This window comes from Siniperca chuatsi, linkage group LG8 (assembly GCF_020085105.1).
Source record: "Siniperca chuatsi isolate FFG_IHB_CAS linkage group LG8, ASM2008510v1, whole genome shotgun sequence".
Lineage (NCBI taxonomy): Eukaryota > Metazoa > Chordata > Actinopteri > Centrarchiformes > Sinipercidae > Siniperca > Siniperca chuatsi.
In genome coordinates, this window is record NC_058049.1 from 7,649,506 (window position 1) to 7,657,653 (window position 8,148).

At 37.7% G+C, this 8,148-nt stretch overlaps 1 long non-coding RNA gene across 1 annotated transcript; it reads left to right on the forward strand.

The window, feature by feature from the left end:
• Positions 1–300: 300 nt before the first annotated feature.
• Positions 301–2,851, forward strand: LOC122880455. The gene is made up of 3 exons (XR_006378940.1): positions 301–775; positions 1,682–1,795; positions 2,502–2,851. It is a non-coding gene; the product is annotated as an uncharacterized LOC122880455 (long non-coding RNA).
• The last annotated feature ends 5,297 nt before the right edge of the window (positions 2,852–8,148 follow it).

Here is an 8,148-nt window from a genome sequence, read left to right on the forward strand (position 1 = left end):
AAACTACTGTATGTTAGCATGCATGGGTGATCAGTTATATCATGTTTAAATCATCTTCACTCACAAAACTAAATATCTCTTGATTATAAACCAAGAAATACATACTGCAAATGGTAAACTGCAGAAAAACCATATCATCTCTTTTTTCCACTTTTTCTGATATGATGTGAATGCAGCAGTAGAAATATGTTTCCTAACCAGCCAATGTTAGGACGTTGAAGTTTCCATTAAAGTGGTCATATTATGCTTTTTGACTATTTCCCTTTCATTTATTGTATTATATATCTTTTTTGTGCATGTAATAGGTTTGCAAAGTGAAAAAGCCCAAAGTCCACCTCAAAAGGAGTTACCCTCTCCCACAGAAAACACTGATCCTGAACTGACTGAAAACAGCTCAGTTGTAGCCTTTACTTCTGTAACATATCTACGTCATTATGTAACACGTGTCATAATGCACACCTTGTGGGTAGTGTGGCACGCCCTCAAACCCACCTACTTAGACCAGAAGCCGGAAGAATTCAGTTTGTGGTATCGCCATGTCTAGGGGAAATTTCCTTTGTATTGTCTTCCAAAGGATGATGAATTGAATTGAATTTTTTTTAACACTTTTCCTCAGGACTACAACCCCAACCTTTTTTTGTGCTCACTTCATTTTACCAAGGGCTGCTATGTGAACCGGCAACAGTTCGATTCAAGATTTTCTAAATGCTTACTCCTGAAAGACGATGCAGTTCCGACTCTGTTTGGCCAATCTGGAGATTCAGAATCACAACCTGTAAGTGTGCTTTATTAGTTGTGGATTCTATTTAAAATAAACAAGGCAACCTTTACAGAGTGTTCAAGTGTGGAGTTGTAGGTTGTAGCTAACCCAGCTAAAGTTGTAATATTGTACCATGTGTTAAATGTGCTAGTTTGTTAACGTTCAAATGTTTTTTATAATCCCCTGTAGGCCCAATTTTATGTGAAATTGTGTTGAAATACGTCGATGGGTTGTTCAAGATATGGAACAATGCTGTTGTGTGGATGTAGATTTATGAGTAATTTATACCAGTTGCTATGTTATGGTCGCAGTCAAATGTAGGCCTCTGCTAACTTTGTAGCCAACATTATTATGTTCAAATGGCTTTTTGCCCACAAGTACGTAAAACTGTATTGAAAATGGCGATTGCTTTTCGATCACAATATGTTGAACAGTGTCCAAGTGTGCATGTGGATGTATGTTTATAACGTTACACGTTACAGGCTGAGATGTGAGGGCTCCAAATCACTGTAGGTCTCAGCTAATTTGGTAGCGTTAGCTACCGTTATTGTGTTCAAGTGGTTTTGCTAATCAGCTCTAGGCCCACCTTTACCTAAAATTGTGTATAAATATGCAGATGGTTTTTCAATCATAAGATGAAGAACAGTGTTTCAAGTGTGGAGGTGAATTTATGATTACTAGCTGTTATGTAATGTCGGCAATCCACTTATTGTATGTTTGGCTAACTTGCTGTTTGGCTAAGGTGCTGCAGCAATAAGCAGTTTGACAAAAAGTATTGTGTTTTTGAAAATGAAACCATGTAAACCTATTCTGGTACAGCCTCAAATAAAATTATGAACCTGAAAATGGGCATAATATGACCACTTTAAATTTTATAATATTATGATTTCAATACTGTGCTCTCATACTCATTCAACGTAGGAATATTTTGGAGGCATACTTGGAAAGATATAGAAAACTTCTGCTGGGCCAACACACAGAGAGCTCTCCAAATCCCTGTGACCTCTACTGCTACATGGGGCTAAAGGTTTAAAGGTATGAAATAAAATTTTATTGCTACAACCTACTCTCCAACAATGTTCACTGTAGTATTTTTCACTGTATGTCATGTGAGGTGTATTGAACACTTGCTTCTGGAACAAACAAGAAGAGATGAAATATGATGCTTAAGTAAATGTCCAGACAGGGAGAGTACAAAAACTAGTTTTGATTTAAAAATGGAGAACAGAATATAATTTATGCAGTATATACAGTATATATCAAAGATGCAGCATCGTCATAGAGGCAAAACTGTCTCATACTGACACACCCATGACAACACCGGTCTGACAAATTGTCCACAGTAGCGCACATTGAGTGTGATAACGCTATTTGGAAAAAAAAAAGAAAATAAATATCTACAGCAGGTCAGCGGTGTGCCAAAGTAAAGAAATATCATTCCCAGAAGCTTTGCTAAGGATTCGGGGAAGTCTTTGGAGTCAGATGCAAGGTTATACAGAGGGCAGCCAGAACGGGTGTTTAGTTTGGTAGATCGAGTCAAACAACAGCCACAGAATGGAAAAGATACAGAAACGTAATTCACCTTGCATCAGGAGAAACACTGGCGAAACAAAAGGGGTCGAAGGCAATGGTTCAATACAGGGGTGAAGTGCAATATTGAAGTGAATATTGAATGATAGCGTGATAAAAAAGTGTTTTCAACAAATAAAGCAACTTTTTATCCCTTTCTTCTCTATCTGAGAGAACTGGAGATAATTTGATCTGAGAGTGGTTCACCTGGGGGAGCTGGCTGTTCTGACTGTAGGAGGATTTGGGACTGGCTCTAAGGCAAGTTCAGCAGAACACACAAACTCTTATTAAACTTCCTGTTTTCACCAAGTGAGAGCACGCACATGCATGTGCTGGCACACACAGACACACACACACACACAAATGTAGCATTTAACTGGCCGCAATCATTGCTTGGCTGTAACATAAAGCCCCCTGCTCATACTTCAAGGTCAAATGAGTAAACAAGGAATATCTATCACATAAACAACATGGACATGATGGGTTCTTGATCAGACCATTTTCTTATCAATTTAGTTACCATTTCACATCTCAACCTTTTTTGTCTCTGTTATTGCGCTCATTGTTACCCACATTTCAATAAAAAAAAAAAGCAACACAGTAGTAAAAGATCCATAACCACAACTCCCCTTCCAGTCAAATCCCATCTTCATCAGCACTGGCTGTCCTTATGGTAAAACAATATAAAGCAAAGGTAAGTAAAAGTAAATGGGTTTTCCTATTGAATGTTATTGCTTTAGGAATGGGTGGAGATGGTTATTGATCTGCCTCATCCTTGGCCATTATTGTTGGGATGGCAATCAGTGAGGCCTGTTGGTTTCTGGGTAAACAAGCATTTTCTCCTCTCATGGCAGAGGGGTGTAGAGATTGAGAGCAGTAAAAGGCTTGGAAAAACATTTCTATTGGTCTCTCCTGTGCTGCTGACAGGACAACTGAAAAGTATCTGTCATTCATGGATGGTCTAAACATGATTGTTTCTCTGCTTGCTCTGGCCTGTGAGAGCAGATATATGCCCTGGGGTATAAGGGGACATCTACAAGAGCAAACACTGGCATAGAATGCATAAAAGGGACAAAAGGGTTTTGTTGATGATAAATTGTTTTTGCAGGCTGAACCTGTTTCTCCTCCCCAAATGAGACATCAGACTTACTATATAACGTCATTTTCAGTGTTCCTGCACTGAGCCTCACAGAGAGCAAATAAAATGGCATATCTAGGCCATTCTCATCAACTTATAAAGTCTGAACATTTTCTTAATTTACCACCAGAATGTTGCACTAGGATAACTGACAAAGTGGTAAATACCTAACCACATCTGGACATACCGACAGTTTTGTCTTTTAGGTACTTTATGAGAATGTTTCACTTCACATTTCGCTTCAAAACATGATGAACAATGGGCAAACAATGTGCTAGCTAATCACTAAATAGACATATAATGTCAGTTTTTCTGTCATGATGTGTGTAAATGAATAAAGCCTGCTTGTAATGAAAAACAACATATTTAGGCTGCTAAACAATGTTCAACATACCGGGTAGCATACAGTTGCTACAAGTCATAGTTCTCAATGCTAAGTTTTAAAACCTTTTAAAACCTTTACACTCAGTTAGCATAACCGTACTCGGTGCAAAAAACCCCATTAAAAATGTTTAATTTATTCCTTCACTAATACTCATTTACAGATGTATTTATTTTTACGAATTTGCATTTTGTTGTGTCGTACGCAATAGCTTTGCTGTGGTATTTGGCTTAGCTAACAATCTGATGTTAGCCAAACCAACAGAAGAGTACTCTTAAAGCATGTTAGCTAGATGAAATACACATGCTCTTTGGTGAATGAATAGTGTATTCCGAAGAACAGCTCCCTTAAAAGCAGCTGCTCTTCTGACTTAGTTGTAACCAGCAAAATTCCAATTCCTTTACAAATTAGTCAGCACAGTAATGCTACAGTAAAACTGCAAATATTTTTTTTAAAAATTGCATCAGCCCAGATGCAAGTTTGTCACTTACATCAAGAAACATGAGAATTTAATTATTAATATGAGATAAAATAACATTCTTTTTAGCTAAGAAATTTGCCTCCAGTAGTAGTTCATTTCTTCTTCTTTTTGTCAGTCTGAACCAAGGATTGAGCCATATATTTTCATTAACACGGTCTATTCTGTCTGAATCCATAGTGTGATGAGTCAGGTGTGAGTCCTGAGCCTCTCACTGCTCTAAATGCCATTCTAAACTCATTACCTCTGTCTCGTGTCTGGCCATCCACCCATCATGTTCTGACCTTGAGAAAATAGATAGAAAGGTGACAACTGAGTACTATAAAGGAGAAAAAAAATAGTGCTTGAGGGTAAGTATACTCCTGCCATACTGTTGCTATACTGCTGCTATCGGGTGCATAACCACAATTTCTAAATTTAGAATGAGATGTATATGTTGTTAAGAAGAACTAGTGTTTGATGGAATAGCAGGATACCAGACAGATTATGACGGGTTTTGCTTCACACAGGTGGGAAGTGGCCTTGGTATCTCTTCTTACCAGAAGATCAAACAATACAGAATGTGAATACAGCTAGGCCAGTAGGACTGTAATAGTGCAAAGGTGCATTATTGAAACCAACATTCCTTTTCTCTTAAAAACAAACATCATGTATCTTTGTCAGTTTTTCCCATAATATGTAATGATTAAATGTTTTAATTTTTAAGCCTACACCTACTATAGTGGGAACTACCACAGAAGCGGTTTTGAGTACTTTGCCAGCTGTTTATATGTCTGTGGACAGATTTTGTCAACGTGATAGCAACTGTGCAAGGTGCAGTCATGAAACTTTACATGTGTGTAGTTGAGATCAGAATGAAGGCAGAGTATTTTGCGCAAATATCTGTTAAGAATGACTATTAGATCCTTAATAAAAAATATTATTTAAGGGCATAGCGCATTCAATTTTTGCTTAGATGTCCCTGACCAAATAGACTACAGCCTAATCTACACATAATTATTACCGGCTGCAATAGCCCCCCCACATTCAATATTCATGTTCTTGCCAAACAACTGATCATTTATCTCTCACATTTTACATTCATGACTAACCATGTTTAATGTTGTACATTCCTTGTATCAAACCAGGAAATATTTCAGCAAAACACAATATACATATGTCAAAACTACCATAGGTTAAACGTTTTATACAGTCTATGAAGTTGACCTTGCAATGACAGTTAGGCATATTGAATAAATCTGGCACAGTTCACCTGTTTTGCCAAACTCACTTCTCTCATGTCATGTGTTTCACTGCACCATACACACCAATTTGGCATCGCGGCTAGCGTGATCCCATTGCAAGATGGTCTCTACTGTAGTTTCATATGTCTTCAGTTTTATTTTGTTCTAGTGGAGGATTACCACGGCAGTGCTTGCCTCAAACACAACACCCAGTAACAGTGTGTTCCTCTAACTTCCCAAATTGCCTCAGTTTACTAGTCTAGTGTTTTGTCTTTACGCATTAAGAAGGATTTTTCTCCTTACTACCGGTACTTACTGTTGGTAATAGACAAGGTTCTTAGACTGCTTGGTAGAAAAAAGTACTGTGTCTTAAAATCTTATTTTTCTTGAATGAAAAGACAAATCTTCACATGAAATGAGGTAATATCCCTTGTGTTCAGACAGATCAGGCCACTGATATCGACTGATTTATGAAAATGATTGAAACAGGTGGATTTGCTATAGAAACAAATGAAATAGTATCAAGCTTTGACAAGTTTTCCCACCTGTTCCTCAAGAAGGATTTTAGGAGTCAGATTATATGACTGGGTTTACTTTGTAGATTTGTAGTGTATTTGTTGTGTTGTAGCTGATTCTTAAACTAAATCCTAAAACACAAATATCCACTGTGAAAACGTATTTATTGCCATTATAGAATGTTTTATTTAGCTTTTTTACACAATTCTGACTCAGTAAGATAAAATGATAATTCTGTAGAAAACAATACAACCATACTCATGAAAGACTTCACTAGTCTCTTCAGTAGATGCCAGTGACAAAATATGTGACGATATGCATGAAGTCCAACCAATTAGAATTATGGGCTTGTTTCAGTGACATTACCAAGTATCTTAGCAACAGGATCACGCCAGATTTAAACCTCACTGTCTGCAGCTTCGTGTGATAACCTCAAAGCAATCATTCCCCCCCCTTTTTTTCTCATTTTCACCAGATCGCCATATTACAGATACATGCGTTCAGTTAGTGATCTCTATTTAATAAGGTGTGGTGCAATGGTTGAAGATTTGCTTTGTGTCATGAGTGGACACGTTAAGAATTTGATTGAAGTTAAGACCTCACCTTGTTAGAGGGTTTTTTTTGGTCAGAGATTGACAGGAGTCCTACATACCTTGATTAAGCCACGTTTCTTAGGCTCATCTTTGAACTGAGGAAATCAAAAACTGCTGTTGGAATCCTTAATATGGAGGTGTCGTTTAGAGTCAAATAGAATGCAAATTACTTGTACAATTGAAATGTCAACTTAAACATGCTGTGCGCCTGGCCTGTGGCTACCGAAGAAGTCATTTAAAGTCATTTCGTTGATTCAGAGTCCCACTAATCCTTTTTCATTTCCTTATAGTCTCTGAGGTTACAGGAATAACTGGGAGTGGGGGTTGGGGTGCGGGGGCGACACATCTGGGAATCAAGTTGATTTCCGCCGTCGTCTGGCTGGACGAATATGGTTTGTAATGATTCGTCTTCTCTTGTTTTTGTTCAAAATATTTGCACCCCAATTACAGCAGAGCTTTGCTTATTCAAATGGACTTCCTAACTGACCAGTTTGCCAAACAAATCAGCCGAGGTAAAAAATGCACCAGGGGATAGCCTTGTCAATGCAATCTCTCAGTTTATGTCTTTACATATTTTACATTTTAGATAAGTTAAATTCAGATGTTTGAATATGTTAGATTATTTTGAGCATTTTCTCTTCCTGAAATATAATGAAACAAGAGATTAATGATGAAATATGGCACAGAAAAGAAAACAATGACCAATGAAATGTCAACATGTGTATTTTTATGTACCACTTTAGGTCAACCAGACACTGGCTAAAATCTAAACAGTATTAAAATGAAGCGATGAGAGAGATAGATGGATGTGTCTCAATGGAGGTCGTGTCCATGTTATGGTCTAGTGATTTTATCCTCAGTCATTCATGTTGATATGTCTCCTTTGATTTACTTTCCACTGGGCTAAAGACAAAGTTTTAAATAGTGCACCCTTGTATGAATTATTATTTGACTACATAGAAAGCATTTATAATTTAAGATTATATAATATAATTGTCATTGTCTTGCATTTCATAAACATGCAAGGCTTGTTTTCACTTGGCCAAATTCCCAAGTGGCTACCACAATGAATTTGATTAGTAATGCCACATCCATCATCTGATTCGGTCACGTATGAAAGGATCCATTCCAATGGGATGCCATATATCCACTTCTACTGAAATTTCTAAATTGTTACTGCTTAATAAAATAGGTGAAATTGCTCCAAAGGGGCCTTAAACAGTGGTGGCTGCGAGGATATTCATGATTTACGCACACACAGTGAGAGGCCCAATGTAAACTTCAGCTATGCACATGCACAAACATCTACCCAGAGACATTTACCTTTCGCCCTCATTGTCTCCATCTCATTGACACATGGCCATCAATTTCTGCTGCATCTCAAACTGGATCGTCTTTAAGGTCGATTTGATCCGTCCAAGCGGTGGCCTGATGCACTGCGCCCCTCCTCTCTCCCTTTAAATTGCCTTCCCCAGGGGAGTGCTTGTGT